Below are 16,549 nucleotides of genomic sequence, written 5' to 3'. Positions count from 1 at the left end.
GTTTCTCCAAGTGGAGAGGGCTGCAGCTGGGGTCAGACTAGATGGCCCGGGAGACCCCTTCTGACTCGCTCTGTTTCTGTGTTTCCATGAGTAGCATTGCAAAGACCAGGAAACATCTGTTGTGTTTTGACATAAATAAAGCAGTGTGAATGCAGTTAGGGTGTGCTTGGGGTGGAGGGAAAGGGGACGGGGTGGATTTATTTTTAAAGTAAGAGTTTCAGGGAGAGGCTTGAAGCAAGATGTCTGGACCACTGGTCCATGGACTGGCCTAACTCGCCCACGACGGCTGGCAGTCATTTTGTGCTGTTTTCATTTAGTTTGGTTGTCCAAATGTTGCAGATATGACCTTTGCTGCCATGTGCGCTGGCAGCCTCCAACCAACCATTATTTCCACTTGCCGCATCCTGTTCCTGTGCGTTTCTGTTTCTCCTCCTCTGTAAATCTGGCAGCATTCTAGTCCTCATTGAAACGCTGTTGGTGGGGGCACATCCTTCCCTTTCCCCCTCTTTTAGGACCCTTTTCCCCCTAAAGATGGTTTTGTACTTCTGCAACTTTTGGGGTCTCCCCCAAGTTCCCAGATATGCCTTCTTCCAGCAAACTCTGAACATGAGAAATAAAATGATCTTGGAAGACAGAAGTGTGCTAGGAAAGGGTTTCTATTCAGAATCACCTCCTGCCCGAGAGCAGAGGATGAGAAAATCCACTCCCACCACGGTTCTTTATTGCACCTAAAATGGCTTCCAACATGATCTCTCATTTTCTAGTTACATAAAGCATTTGTAAGGTGCTGTTCTGTTAAAACACTCTTGGCTGCTTGTGACAAATACTACAGATGAGTAGAATACAAAAGGCACAGTATTAAAAGAAAGAAAAACTAGTAGGACTCTGTGGTCAGTTGGGTGGGCACTCTGTCCATGCTTAGTGGCTCTCTTGTTTTTTATTATCTGGGAATGAACTACAAGTGGAAGGGATAAGCCCCAGGTGCTCTAAATGGTTTAGGACGGGCTATCAAAGAGGCTGATGAGTATCACGAATCTTGCCTGAGTATTAAGGTTTGGAAAAGAGGTTCTTTTGGGATAGTGTTTCCCATAGAGGGGGGCTTGGCAGACATTCTACATTTCCCCCTTCAGGAATTATGGTTGCCTCTCTTTCAGTTTCACGCTTTGAATTTTTTTTTGTTTTGAAAGCTATAGTGGGGAAAGTCCTAGAAAATATGTGAAAAAGGAGACAGATTTCGATTTAGAGAGCATTCCTCCTGGCTGGGGAACTCTGGAGTCAATATTTGCATCAGGTCCTGCCTTAAAGGATTCAGTATTTTTAATGCCCCAAGGTTTTATTGCTTGAAATACTTGCACACCCCCTGAACAGTGCTGGCTGCTGCTGCGATTTATATACCGCTTCCCTTATTTTAAAATATAACAGCCAGCGGGCCTAGTGGTTAGAATGCTACGTGGGACTGAGAAAACCAGGGATTCTAGTCCCCAGCTGACTACACAGTTCACTGGGAAACTCTGGTCCTGACACTGATGCTTGGAGTAACCTACCTTGCAGGGATGTTGTGAGCCTAAAGGATGCGGAGGAAGAACCTTTAAGCTTGCATTCCTTGCGAAAGGAAAAAATAAGTGGCATGCATGCCACGGAGGCAGAGACCTGTAAGGAGTCTGTGAGGCATCGTGGTTTAATTGGTGGACCGGGCATCGGGTCACTCAGCTAGAAAGCTCACTGTGTGATCCAGAGCCCGTCACAGACTCTCAGCCTAACCTACCTCTCAGGGTTGTTGTTGTGGGGATGAAGAGGAGAAGAGGAGACCCCTGTAAGCAGCCTTAGTTTACTTGCAAGAGGGGGAAAAGTGGTATACAAGCACCACGTAATGACAATATTACTAATAGCGGTGGTATTAAGTAGTGGTGGTAACTGAACATGGAAGTACGGTGTCTTAAAATGGAGCCAGTGCAAAAGAGGACGGAGAACTCAGAGCAGCCTTGGAAGGGCCGGTCTGTACCTGATGCAGACGGATTTATCACGTGTGTGTCAGGGATTGCTTGCGGATGTCTATAGAGCACCGTACCCTGCAACGCAGACCTCCTCCAGCACCCCACCCCCTGGCAACCGAATCCCTGGCTCTCTCCCGTCCTCTAGTGCTGGGAAGTGGCACCGAGCATCTCGCTGCTCCCTCCCAGCCAAAGCCAAGCCCATCCCGCCGAGGGAGGCCGAGCCAGCGAAGGCTGCCGAAGGATGCAGCCTACATGGGATTGCTCTGGATTCTCTCGTTCCTCCACTCTACCTTCTTTGGGGATGAGGTAAACCGGGTTTTCCTTGGCTTGTTCGGTGCGGCCCAAGGGGAACCTCTCAGCCGAGCCGTGGGGACCGGCTGGTCGGAAGCACAGCGCTTCGCTCTGCCTGACGAGGGTCCGTGGCTGAGGATGCCAGCCAGCCTCTGTGTCCTTTTCGGGGCACCCTGAACAGAATATTAAGCAGGAGCTGCTGCACCGCATCTTTGGGGTTTGGGGCTGCAGGAAAGGGGACCAGGAGCCGGGCAGGGAGAAGCGTCTGGGGAACGCAAGGCGGTGACGGAGTAAGCATTTTAATTGTGCAGGGATGGGCTTGCCATCTAGAGAGGGTGTTTTCTGGCACTGCGGAGTCACTTCTGCTCCGTTTCACGTCTGCCGTGGATGTGTGTGTGTGGATCCGTGAGACAGATTCTCCCCCTAAAGGGTGGTGGTTTGGTAACGGTTCTGCTTCGTTTGGCTAGTGATGGAAAGGGAGACCAGAAGCACTGCTGGGCATCTCTGGATGCAAATGACTGGGTGAGTCTGGAGGGGTGGGGATTTGATGTGGGTCCAAGCCAGAGAAGCGCCATCTTTTTTCCTCTCACACAGCCCCACTGGGTTGGAAGGGCTCGGCCAGTCGTGGAAGTCTCTGGGAGGGGCAGGCAGACTCTGAAAGGTGCGATTCTGAGACACTGGCAAAACACCACTTATCCTAATAATCAGGTCCTTGGGCCCAACCCAAGAGGCGCAGCCCAGCTTGCCTGGGGACTTTTCTTCCCAGCAAGAACTGGCCAGATGCCTGCAGGGAAAGCTCACCATGCAGAATGTCTGTTTTTCTGAGATAGACTGCACCTCCACTTAGAGGACCCACCGAAACGCTGCCCAGGGACTCTGAATTAACAGAATTCAGAGCTCAGGTCAGCTCTGTTCTCCATGTGGCAACAGTAATATCGATATTAATACACAGTACTAATTATGCCAAGAGTGGACATGTGATCCTTCAATGCAGACTGTCAAGGTTGGAGCATAGCCTGAAGGGTTTCCCTGGGTGGGGGAAACCCTCAAACCCCCCCACTGGCTCTGCCCTGTTTCCACTCCTTTGGCAGCTTCTCGGCTTTTGTGCAGCTTTTTCTCGGCGGGGGCTCGGGACTGTCGGAGAAAGTCAGTCCAATCTAGGCTGGCAGGTGGGCGCCACTGCTTTTGCTTTGGCCCCCTGGCAGCATCCGTGGAATGGAATCCGGCCCGCAGCGTGAGGGAGGGTCCACACCCAGCCGTGCATCTGTCACCCTGACGAGGAGGCAGAGAGAGGGCCTGAGAAGGGGAGCACAGCTTGCCAGTGCACTAATTCCTGGCAGATGGCTCCCCTTGAGCCCCAAGACTTCCAGGCTGGGCTGCATCTGCTTTACTCATGAGCAGCCCTTTTGCCCCTTCCCAGAACTGGCTGGTCGGTTTGCCATTTTCCCCAAGAAGCAGACCAACCTGTGGGTTCCTTTCTGCAGAGGCTGAAGCACATCTGTGATCAAAGGGGTTTGCACCTCCACGACTCGGGTGTGCATTATTATTAATAATAATAATAATAATTTCTATACCACCCATCAGCAAAGCTCTCTGGGCAGTTCACAACATGATATAATGACAACAAAATACAACACAACAGCATTTAAAACATTTAAACATTCATTAAAATAGCATTAAAATACATTAATTACAATGAAAAAGACCCAGACAAGGAAATAAAAAGGCACCTGGATAAACCCATCAGCCCCCTAGATATCCAAGGAGATCTTTAAAGGCTTCCACAAAGAACTCGGTGCTGAGAAGATGGCAGATTTGGCACCAGGAGGGCCATGGCAGGAAGCTTGTTCCAAACATGTAGGGCCACCACAGAAAAGGCCCTCCCCCTAGTTGCCAGCCTCCCATTTTGGTCTGCATTAGCCAGCTGTGTGTCTGGGCATTCCAGCTGTGAGAAAAGCAGTGAGGGGGCCATGCTGGCTTGCTCCAAGAAGCAGTTTGGAACTGGCTGAGTTCCTTTCAGCCTCCATTGCCAGCAGCACAACAGGGAGATAATGCATAAGGACTCTCTTGCTTTGCATTTAGTTTCAGAAACTCAAATATGGGAGAGAAAGGGTTGAGCAAGCCCCTTCCCCGCATTTATACATATGACTGAGTGGGCTTTTGGGTTGGAAGGAGCGAGGTTGAAAGCAGTGACTCATTCAGAGATGCAGCAGGGGCCCTCTTCTTGGAGGCAGGGGTGAAAGTTCTGGGGTGCCTCCATGTCTGAGATAAAGGGTTGGTCCAGTCACAGCTGCCAGGGGGATGCCACAGACTTGCTCATCCCCAGAGGATGCTGATAGGGACATGGCAGAGACTCCTGCAGGGAAGCAGCAGAGGCCTCTTTGCAAGCAGAGCTTGACTGGAAGGAGGGGAAAATTCATACAGAGAGGCCCTGGGCAACATCCTTTGCAAACAGATATTTGTGTCCCTTCATTTTCCTCCTCTGCCCACTAAATTTGGAAGCTGCAAGGCATGAGCCTATTAAAAATGGCTTTTTGTGCCCTCAGTGCTTTCTAAATGAAGCTTGCCTGGACTTCTATCTCCTCTGCTCCCTACTCCCTCCAAGCAGGACCACTTCCTTGTTCAACTGCCCCCCCCCCCCCCCCGGCTTAAATATTTAGCTCTCCTATTCTCACCCCCTCCGTCTTGGGCAGGCTGACGCCAGCTCAGAAATCTAGGCTACAGAGGAACCTGGGTACCAATGAGGCTGGGTTGCCATGGTGACCCTTGCCCCCCTTTTAATTGTGCAGTAGGGTATCTTCACAGTGTGTGTCTGTGTGTGTGTGTGCGCGCACTGGAGGGAGGGGGGGTTGGATTGATTTCTCTGGCGCCCAGGAATTGCTTTGACCTTGCTGCCAAGGAGTTGTGCTGAGATACCTTCCATGCAGGGCGGCGGGGAAGGGGGGAGTTCCTGGAAGCCCCCCCCCCCATCTCCTCTCCCCCCTGGGAGCACTTTGTTTGCCAGGTTGGGTTTCTCCTTCCCTTCTCTCCATTTTATCTCCTCCATGGGCTGCCTCTTGAGTATTAGCAGACACTGGTAACAACACCCTGTTTGTTTAACATCCCTGGGGGTTGGGGGCGGGGGGGGGGGGGGGCTCCAGCGCCTCTTGGCGGCTCCATGGCTCAGCCAGAGAGACTTTTCTCTCTTGCTTTTCCTTGTCTTTTTCCCACCATCTTTCTTCCTTTCGCTCCCATTCTCTTCTCATGCACACTCTCATTTTTAAAGGCCTTCCTTTCCTTTCTCATTCATGCCCAGAACTTTCTTCCTTCATCACACAATCTTCTTGAGTCATTCATGGAAAAAACACACAATCCCCTCCCTTGCTTATTAAGCCCAGAGAACTCCCAACAATAAACCAAGACACTCAGAGGAATAAGGATGCAGAATTAAGGCAGAAAAGTATATGCTGAATTAAGAACATATCCAAATCCAGACTAGTTCAGATTTAATTCCTGCTAGAGTTGTTGAATTTATTGTCTCCCTGCCTTCCTTTTTTTTTGTTTCATTAAAGTAAAATCCACTGATTCTGTTCTTTCATTTTGGATCACCAACTGCTAGCTTGCTCGGTTGCTTTGCCTCCTATTTTGCCCCTTCTTTCCTTCCTTACTCTCTTTGGCGAGTCTTTCATTTTGTCATTTGCATGCTTTCCCTCTTCCTTGATTACACCTCTCACCCTTGGAATTCCTCTCATTTTCTTCAATTTCAAGGCCATCTTTGCCTCTCCTTCCAATAATGCCATGATGCCCACGGACACACAGATCAAATACTTCCTCCACCCTCCATCCTGGAACAGGTTAGACGGCAGGGAACGCTAAGGACAGATGGCTCGCCCTTCCAGGTCCATAATCTCTGCAGAACATCTGGGTGTGTGGCTAAGATCTGTGAGCTGTGGGTTTATATAAACCCTCAGTCCCCACTCATGAGCTTCATCTGAGATTTTTAAACTTGGCACAGAAAAGGGAAAACACAAATAGCCTGAACCATTTCTGGAGGGGAGGGAAACTCTGAGATCTAGTGCATGATCTGAGTAAATCAAAGACCTGGGGCACTTTTTTGGATTTCATTCAACACTTAAAAAAAAAGGAAAAAAGAAAAAGACAGCCACTAAGCCCACTCCACGTACACAGTCTGAGTACATGAAGCAAGAGCAGCAAACCTTTGCAGCCCTTCTTCAATTTGGAGAAGGAATTTTGTCATAAAAATGCAGCCTGCCACTTTCTGCCCATCTGGGATCCCCAAAATCCCCTCCTGGACAGGCCACAGAGCCTGAATGTATTTATTTATTAGATTTACATCCCACCCTTTTCCTCAGAACTCAAAGCGGTTTACATCCTCCTCCTGCTCTCAATCTTATCCCAGCAACAACAACCCTGCAAGGTAGGCCAGGCTGAGAGTCTATGAAAAGCCCAGCATCACCCAGTTGGCTCCACAGCTGAGCGGGGACTCAAACCCAGATCGCCCGAGTCCCAGACCCTCATTCTTAAGCCACACTGGCTCTCGTTTGCTAGAACTGGTGCACCCTTGATGCCCGTTCCTCTACACCAACTGATGGCATTCTCCATGATGGTCCTGTTATAAAACACTTCTTTCTAAAGGCGTGATCCACAGCGGCAAGAAAAACAGCATCGCATTTTTCTAATGCACAACTTCTCAAAGCCATCTCATTGCTAAAAGCAATGTTTGTACAAACTAGAACCATTCAAGCTTAAATCTCTGTCTTGCTGTTAAACACCCTTAGGTGCCCCTAAACGCCAGGGAGAAGCGGGTCATCTGAAACCAGCACCAAAAAGAAGACTGAGTTGGTGCCAGGCAGGGCTTAGTGGGGAGAGCACTCCAGAATCAATGCAGGGGAATGAAACAGAGAGGTTTTGCATGCAGAGTGCTTTACCCACTCTAAAATAAAAATAGAAATCGAATTCTAGTCCTCATGGTTCCGGATAAAGGGCTGGCTCAGGCAGGACTAGGAAGCTGCAATGCCAAGCTGTCTTCTCTGAATTATTTTTCCCATCCTCTGCTCCCTGTTTTTCTCAGTGGAAAGGTTTTTTGTATTTTTCCCTTTTTTAAATGTATCTTAATATTTATATACCGCCCTTCCCACAGGTTCTGGGCACTTTACAAGCAATTAAAACCAACAGTGAGTAATACTGACTAATGTGACATATTAAAAAGAACTGACTAATCTGGGAAGTTCCGTCAGAAGAGATGCATTTTTAACTCCGTCTTAAAGCCGGGAATTGATAGATGAACCGAGGGCACTGAGGAGCCACCTCTGTCCAAGGTGCTGGATTGTCCTTCTGCTCTCTTTCCTTCACGTCCCTCTGTAACCCCACCCGAGGGAGGATTCCTGGCACAAGGGGCAGTGAGGGAGAGTGAGCGGAGGCATTTAGGAGAGGCAGAGGGGGATGGCAAAGGACACAGGCTCTGTCCTCTGGAGCAGATAGAAGCTGGTGCCCAAAACTTCTGGAAGGCACCAGTACCAGGAATCCTGGCTGACTCTGCAGGCCAGGGGTGTCAACCATCTGGATTGCACCTCCCACAGCTCCGCCCATTCCTCTAGCCCCGCCCATTCCCCTAGCTCCTCCCCTGTCCCCACCCCCTTTCTCCTATCCTCACTCCTTTCTCCACAAGCTATTTGGCACATTTCCCCAAATGTTCTTTTTGAGACTTGGATACTGGAACTAAAAGCGCCACTTCTGAGTATTGCGGCTTCTGCCCCTTTGCATTGGCTCCACTAGCACATGTGAAAAGGTACCCTAGAAGACGTTTTGCTGCCCTGTTTTCTAGGGCCATGTTTGTTTGGCTTGGAAGGACACACTGAAATGGGAGCACAGCTGCCTTAAGCCTGGAGAGGCTTCCCCATTGCCTTCTCTATGGTGAGATAGAAACACAGAAACAGAGCGTGTCAGAAGGGACCTCTCCAGCTGTCTAGTCTGACCCCCGGCTCCAGCCGGCTCTGCTCATGACATGCCCGCCATGCGTATGTCCAGCCTATCTTTGAACACCCTCACCGATGGGGCTTCAGCCAGCTCCCGTGGAAGCCCATTCCACACCCTGGGGATCCTAACTGTCAGGAAGTGCTTCCTGGCATCCAAGTGGAACCTTGGCTCCCTGAGCTTTGCTCCACTGGAACACATCCTGCTTTCCTCTGCAGGGAGAACAGGTCTCTGCCCACCTCCGTGTGACACCCCCCCACACACCTGTATGTCGCCAACAGATCTCCTCTGAGTCTCCTCTTCTCCAGGCTGAAGAGGCCCAGTTCCCTCAGTCTCGCCTCATACGGCTTCCCCTGCAAACCGGCCACCAACCTTGTGGCCCTTCGCTGCACTGACTCTAACCTGGCTATATCCTTCCTGTAACGAGGGGCCCAGAACTGAGCACAATACTCCAGTTGCGGGCGCACCAGAGCCATATAGAGTGGTAGTGATACCCCTCTCAATCTGGAAGCCACACTTCAGGCGATGCAACCAAGGGTGGCGTTCACTCTCTTGATCACTGCATCACATGGCTGACTCATGTTCAGCCTGCAGTCGACCAACACCCCGAGGTCCCTTTCACAAGTGCTGCTCTCCAGCCACTTGTCTCCTTATGACACCCATTCCTATGCCCCAAGTGCAAGACCTTGCACTTCTCCACATTGATCGCCATCCTGTCGTCTCCTGCCCACTTCCACAGTCTGTCCAGATCCTTTTGGATCTGGAGTACCTGCTCCTCAGCTGTGGCCACTGCTCCAGTTTTAGTGTCGTCTGTGAATTTGATCAGCAGACTGTTCACCCCTTCTTCCATGTCGTTAATGAAAAGATTGAACAGGACCGGCCCCAGGACAGAGCCCTGGGGGACCCTGCTTGTCACTGGCCGCCATCCCGATGATTCCCCGCTAATGCTTACCCTCTGCTTTCGGTCAGTCAGCCATGCCCTAATCCACCGGACAGTGCTTTGGTGTATCCCAAAACTCCTCAGTTTCTCCACCAGGATATCATGGGGCACTTTGTCAAAGGCCTTGCTGAAATCCAGGTAAAGCACATCCACTGCATCCCCTCCATCCAGCCACCCCCAAACCTTGTCATAGATTCCACAAGGTTTGTCTGGCAGGACCTGTTTTTGCAGAAATTTCAGCATTCATGCAGGAATTCATGTTGTTTTCCATTTTTCCCTTTAGAATAATAGGGATAAATTGTTAGTTGGTTTTCACTGAACTATGGGAGGTGGTGTTTGAAATAGGTCTGTATGATTCAAATGCTCATCCATTACTCGATGAAATGTTCTGTACATTTTCTTTGGGGGGAAAATGAACTAGGATTTGAAATCCAATCTAATCTAATCTGCCAATAATTCTTGATTTGTGGCATGTTTGCTGTTCCCAGATGCATATCTAGTTCCTTCTTCAGGGTAGTCAAGGGGATGGTGTCTTTAAAAAAAGCACGGGTGGGGATTGCAGCAATTCATGGAGAAGGAGCCTGCTAGGAATATCATGGCTACTGTAGAAGAAATAAAGATTTCTGGTCATCGGGGCAGTGGGTGAGTGAGCAGAAACATCTGAGAGAAAAGGCTGCAGAGATGGAATTGGGAGGCAAAGCTCACCGCCCAAGAATCTTGGGCAAGAACGTAATTCCGTGGTTCCCGTCTTCCTACCCACCCACCCCTGCCACCCGTGCTCTTCTTTTCCAACACCGTTTCTCCTGAACTCCCGCTTTCTCCTGCGGGTCCCCAAGACGACTGGAGAAAGGAGCCTCAAGGCTGCAACGGAGAGTTGCAGCGCAGCCCCGTTCCATGCAGAGCTCAGCAGGGTGGGAGAGCAAAAGAGCGGAGAAACATGACGGCAAGCAAAAGGCCAGGGGCACATGGGGAGAGGCGGGGGCGGGGGCAAGAACCCCCTTCCTCCTCACCCTTTTTACCTTTACATCCCGTCTGCTTGGATTCAATTGGCTGTCTCCATAGCTACACCAGGGGTACTTTCTGGGCTCCTATTGGCTGGGACCCATTATTATCGCCCCCCTGATTCCCCACCACCACCATTTTATTCTGATTTATTCACTGTGTGGGGACAGATCACTGGGGAGCTGTTAGCCCATGCAAGATGAATGAACCTGCAGAAAGCAAAGACGCATTGTTTCCACCAGTGAGAGAAAAGAAAGGAGAATGCTCTTTCTTTCCTTCTCTCTTTGGAACTGAGGTTACTGAATGCTGCTTTTATTTTGCACGGGCTTCCAAGCAGGTCTGTGCCAACCACCGTCACGCATTTTCTACCTGGCTCGCACCATGTTGGCGTTGGCAGTCTGGCGTGACCCGTGAGTGTCTTGGGCTCAAGTCCAGAGAAAACCAGCTTTCGCTTCTGCATCACTGGGCCCAAGGAAGATTTGAACCAGCTGAGGTTCAAGCGCTGTGAATAAAACAGCCTTTCAAGAAAGTGGTTTTAAAAAGTCTTAATGGAGACTTAGATTTGAAATAGATTCTTGCTAGAATTGAGATGGAAACTAGTTTAAATTTCACCTAATCTGACAATTGCTCTTTAAACAGTTAATCCTTCAGTCCCCCAAAAAGGCTTTGGAGGAATTGGTTTATAATTATAATGATTATTTAGTTATTTAAAACTTTTGTATGCCGTCCCTTATGCGTGGCATCTCAGGACAGCTTACAATCCTTAAAATCAAAATACAATAAACAGCCATATTTATAAATAACATAATACCCCAAAAAAATTAAATCAAAATCAAAAGCAACTGTTAAAATGTTAAAATACTAATTTTAAAATGATGATTAAATAAAAAGGTATTATAATAACAGACTACTTAGACTTGAACTAGTTTGTAAGGTTTGAAGAAAGTGCCTTTGTATCTGAACTTGCTAGATTCTAACTACTTATTTAAAAAAAAAATAAAAGCACTTTCTCTAAAGCCTTTTGGGAGATGTTAATGGCTAGAAGGTTGATTCCAAGAGGCTCATAAAATTATAATAACCTTGAACGAGCTGGGAGGAAGAATGCTTGTCCTTTTTGTCCTAATGTTACCAGAGATATTTGCTTGTGGCGGTTTTTAATTGGTGGAACTCACACCCCAAAACATGGCCCTAAATTCCCCGAGTGAGTTTTCCATGTGATCCTGGGAAGACCCCCTCCATCCATGGCGGGTCCTCACCACCTCAGCGCCATAGGAGGCACCCACTATGAACCTGTCTGTGGAGGTCCATGGGTGGCCCCTCCAAAGCCATCGACTTTTCCTGAAAAGGCCCCTCTCTCCCATTGGCTTTGCCGTGATGCAGCCTTGCCGCGAAGCCAGTTCAGAGTGAGGGCCAGGCACGGGGCCGTCAGGGGGCAGCTTCTGGAGGAGAAAAATCTTGCCCACTCCGTCCTGTTCCACCAGTTCGGGGAGTGTGAGGGATCCAACAAGAGGAGTGAAATCAGATCGATTTTCATGGTTAGGTCCCCTGGATCCTAGTTGACCTGCGCCATCTCTCTGAATATTTTAAGAAATCCTGAAAGAATTGTGTGCAAATCGAACCATTTGCCCAAATAACAAGCTGAAAGGGATGGGGTTCTAATTTGATTTTTGCAAATTTCATTAGCATGTTTTTAAACCATGGTTTGCTCAGGGGTAGGGGCTTGCAGAAACCCTGGCCATACAGACCTGGCCTGATGCTCATCATGGAATTGGAAGGGGCAGGAACCCCTCTGAGCATCAAGCACCTTGTTTTCCCCGCATCGTTGGCATCTCTTGCAGAGACCCCAAAAGTGGCTTAGGAGCACAATGTTGGCTTTTACACATCAGCGCAAGAAAGAGGGAAGAAAAACCTGGAAGGAAAAATGGCTGCTTTTGGGAGCAGAATAATCATTTTGTCTTCAGGCGCCTGAGCCCGTTTTTCTGCAATATGTTAGTGCTTTTTCTTCCTTTCTTTGCTTTTTGGGATTCTAAGCAGCTTTGTTTTTCTCCCCTTCTCTTTGTAAAGCCAAGTTTCTGGCTCCCTGCCTTTTCTGCAGGCGGTTGTGTGTGCCCTCTCTCTCTCTCTCTCTCTCTCTCTCTCTCTCTCTCTCTCTCACACACACACACACACACACACACACACACACACACACACACACACCCTGGAGGAATCAGTTATGTAAAGCCAGGGCCAGCTTGCCATTCGCTTATCTGGCCACTCCTGCCTTGAATTCCCTTTAGGACACTACTCGAGGGCTTAACCCCCCCCCCTTGCATTGCACTACGGGGGTCCCCAGTCCCCCCTTTCCATGCATTGTGGCACTCCCGATAGGAACACTCCCTGAAACACACGCTCGGCTTTTGGCACGCCTGTGCTGATCAGCATCTGCTGCTAGCACATGCGTGCCGCACTCCCCCCATGTGCCAGCTGACGCTTGGTAATTGTGCACTAATTTGCAGGTCCAAAAACACGAGGTGGACACAGATGCACGCCCGGCTGCTTGGGCCGGGCTTGGCTGGGGGCGCAGCTGGCCTTTCCGTGTCGGCTCTGGGGCACTGGCGCTCTGGCAGCCTTGCCGTTCTCCAGCACGTTCGCTGGCTGGGTGCATGCGAAGGGAGCAGAACGGTGCCATGTCTGCCCAGTCCCAATCCCAACCCAGTGGCTGCATCAGCCGGGAAAGAAGACGCACAACCGAGCCAGCCCTTGCCAGGACATCCTGAGGCAAGGAATCTTGCTTCCCTCGGTGCCTGTCAGCCGTGCTCCGCCTGGAATGCTCCATTCCGCTGTGGCCAGTCAGTCGCGGGTGTGAAATGCGGGCGTGATCTTTGATTCCGTGTTTCTCCTGCCCCGTGTACGCCGCTCTGAAGGCTTGCAGGTTAGATTGCGCCTTGAAAGGATGAGGAAAGAGCATCCGGGTGACAAAGCATGGCCCCCCTGAACCACGGATCTTACCAACGGCCACTCTTCAAATAGAACCTCCCGTGAAGAGCAAAAGTGGACGATTTTGCAGTTTTATTGTCTTCCTACCTCTTTATGGCAAAGAATTTCCGTTCTTCATGGCAGTGAAGTAAGTGAGGCTTTTAAAATGTTTGCACTGCTTTGTTTTGGCCATTATTTTTTAGTTTCCACAGCAACTATGCGCTTTGGATGTTGCGTTTGATTGCATTGTATTTTATGGTTCTGTTGGTCGTGAACGGCTCTGCAGTTTCAGGTACTGGGTTGTGTGGAACTGAGAGCCATCAAGCAATTGCTGAGCTGCTGCTGAAGCTGTGGAAGTGGTCCTTGTGCCACAAAGGGTGGAGCTGCCAGATTGCTGGACTTGCTGGACCTGCTCTGGGTGATCTCTCAGACCTCTTCCAGCCCTGCCGTTGAAGTGCAAACAGGCAGGACTGTGGCGGAAGCAAAAGCAATTGCAGGAACCTGGACTAGCCCGTTATGTACCTCAGATCAATGGCTGTTGTGAAGGAGGGAGGGGGCAAGGAATTGTGTTTTGGGTGGGTCCCAGTCCCTGACCTCTCTAAGCAGATTCCTGTGACCCCTGAGGGGTGGCTCCTTGGATCCTCAGAAATTTTCTGACCAGGAGTCTGACCATCTGAACGTCTTGTGGTTCCCTGCATGCTAACCAGGAGCTGTGCAATTGTTCACCCAATAGGTGAAGCCCTAAGCCAATATTCAGCAACTTGTCTTGTTCCTATTGAAAACAAGTGCTTTTGAATTGTGGTGCTGGCGGAGATGCCTGCGACTCCCTTGGACCACAAGGCGATCAAACCGGTCAGTCCTAGAGAAGGTCAACCCTGATTGCTCTTTAGAAGGCCAGATCCTGAAGATGAAGCCCAAATACTTTGGCCACCTAATGAGAAGGAAGGACTCCCTGGAGAAGAGCCTTATGCTGGGAACAATAGATGGCAAAAGAAGGAGGGGATGGCAGAGGATGAGGCGGCTGGATGGGGTCACTGGGGCTCAGGTAGACTCCGGAGGATGGTGGGGGACAGGAGAGCCTGGAGAGTGTTGTCCATGGGGTCGCAGAGAGTCAGGCACGACTTTGTGACTGAACAACAATTGGAAGCATCCTTTTGCTTGGAGCCATAAGGACTAGAATCGTGCTTTCTTTTAATGGAATAGGTCGCAGTTCAGAGGCAGAGTTCCTCCTCTGCATACAGGAGGTCCCAGATTTAATGCAGAAAGGACGCTTTTCCAGAAAGGCACCGCCTGTCCGTACAGAGAAGACCAGTGGTGCAATTCCACAGCGTGGATGTTCTGTCCATTCACTGAGGCTGCAGCAATCGAGTGGCAGCCCTTGACCCTCCCTCCCCCCCCCCCCCCCCCCATCCCCCCCCCCAATTCCCCCCCCCACGCACCAGTCCAGCCATGCAACGTACAGTGAGCGAGCTCTGACGGAATGCCAGATAAACAAAGCACCCCTCATCACTGGCGCTGGATCACAGGTCGCCAAAGAAACTGTCTTCGGGGGTCGGCCGGGGGGGGGGGGGGGGGTTTAGCCGGGGCCGGGCTTCGGTTCCTGGTCCCCAGGCCCCCCCCTCGCCAGGAGCGCCCCCCCCCCCCCGCCCCCCAACCAGGGAACGAGCAACTGGCTTGCATCGGAATGTGGCGTTTCCCCCAAAGGGCGCCCGCCCGTCCACGCGCCATACGCGCGTTCAGACATTCAGGAGAATGGACCCAGGTCGAGGAAAATGCCTGAGCCACAAACCTGAGGAGTTGGTGGGATGAGGAGTAAGGAAACTGAGGTGAGGCGGACCCCAAAGATGATAGCTGGCGCGGCGTGCTCCCGGCTCTTCCATGCACCGGCGGTCGCGTTCCACATCTGAGCGGCTTTTCGGGGCGTGTGTCTTCGCCCTGGGGCCGCTGCCCCACCTCGGCGCTCCCCATCGCGGGCTCTCTGGCTGTGGGTGCATCCCGGAGCGAGAGGGAGGGGAGAAATGGGGGTGGGGAGAGACAAAGGGAAGCGTGAAACAAAGACTGTGCAAAGAGGAGGCAATGTTTGAAGGGGCGCAATGGGAGGTGGCGATGTTTGAAGGGGCGCAGTGGGGTGTGTGTGTGTGTGTGTGTGTGGCGCTAAGCACTGGCCCTTCTAACTACAAGCTCTCGTGTGAATTTCAAGGGAAGATGCCCGTCTTAGTGTTGTTTTTTATTCTCACCCATCGGTGCCACAGCAGAACTATTTCCAAAATATCCCCATATTTGCACAGTGCGTGAGGTTTCCGGTCTTTGTGACCAGACTGGAATGAGGGGTGGGGGAGCCAGGGGGGTCGCAGAATTTCTGGCAAGCAGGTCCTGGGTCTGAGCGCTCGATGTGAGCGGGTGGCGGGGTGCGCGAGTCCCAACGGAGGGGTTTGGAGGTTGTCCGTTCAAGGGTGCTCTTGAGGTGATTTCCTTGGCCCGAGGCTGAAAAGTTGGCCCTCGGGGGGGGAAAGGTGGCAAACTGGCCGCATTTTTGGGGATGCAGGGGAAGGTCGGGAGGGACTGAGCTGTCGAAAAGCCCTTCCCAGCGACCCTAATGCTGTGGGGTTTGTTTCTGACTGCTGAGAGATCCTGGAGAAAGCACTCCGAGTGGCGTCCTTTTAGGAGACCGGCCCCAGATGAGAAAGGTGTTTTAAGAGTGTGCCGAGGTCTGGATTTCGCTCCAGGCAGGCTCCTGGCGGGTCTTTGGTTGCCCCTCAGGAAAAATGAGAGCGCATGCTCAGAGCATGGCAGGCCCAACTGTGGGGTCAGGTGGGGGCGCAGTTGGTCCCAATCCACCCTGGGCCACACCAGATAAGCACCCCCTGCCTTGCCCTGCCCCACATGGGGCTCCTGTAGGGAAGGCTGTTGCCCCCCCGCCCAGTCCAAGGGCCAAGTTCCAATCTGCAGATACTTTCGGGGCCCATTTGAGAAGTGGGCACGGCCAGGGGCAAAGGGGCGGGGTCAGGAGAGCAGATACCTGCCCCGTTTTAGGCTGGAGCTGCTCCTGTGGCCGCAAAGGGGGTGAAGCCATTCCAGATTTGGCCCACAGGTTCCCATCCTTGCCCAGGTTCCAATCCCATGTGACCTTGGCCCAGTCACGCTCTCTTGCTTGCTTTTGCTGTCAAACCAGGCTACCTTGCAGGACAGTTGTGAAGGGTGACTTTGAGGAGGAAAAGCAGGAGCCAAATATAATGAAAATCAGTGTGCCTCTGAGCATGTGGAGAATTCATTCTCTCCGCTGCGGAGTGACTGCTCTCTATCCTTACCTCATGTACTTCAGGCATAAAGTGTCGTGTTGAGTTATCAGCTTTCCCTCTGCAAAGCAAGTTCTATGAGTGTTGGCATCCTT

This window comes from Varanus komodoensis, unplaced genomic scaffold (genome assembly GCF_004798865.1).
Source record: "Varanus komodoensis strain SLA01 unplaced genomic scaffold, ASM479886v1 scaffold80, whole genome shotgun sequence".
Classification (NCBI taxonomy): domain Eukaryota; kingdom Metazoa; phylum Chordata; class Lepidosauria; order Squamata; family Varanidae; genus Varanus; species Varanus komodoensis.
The sequence above is the reverse complement of the archived record's forward strand: the minus strand, read 5'-3'. Positions refer to the sequence as shown.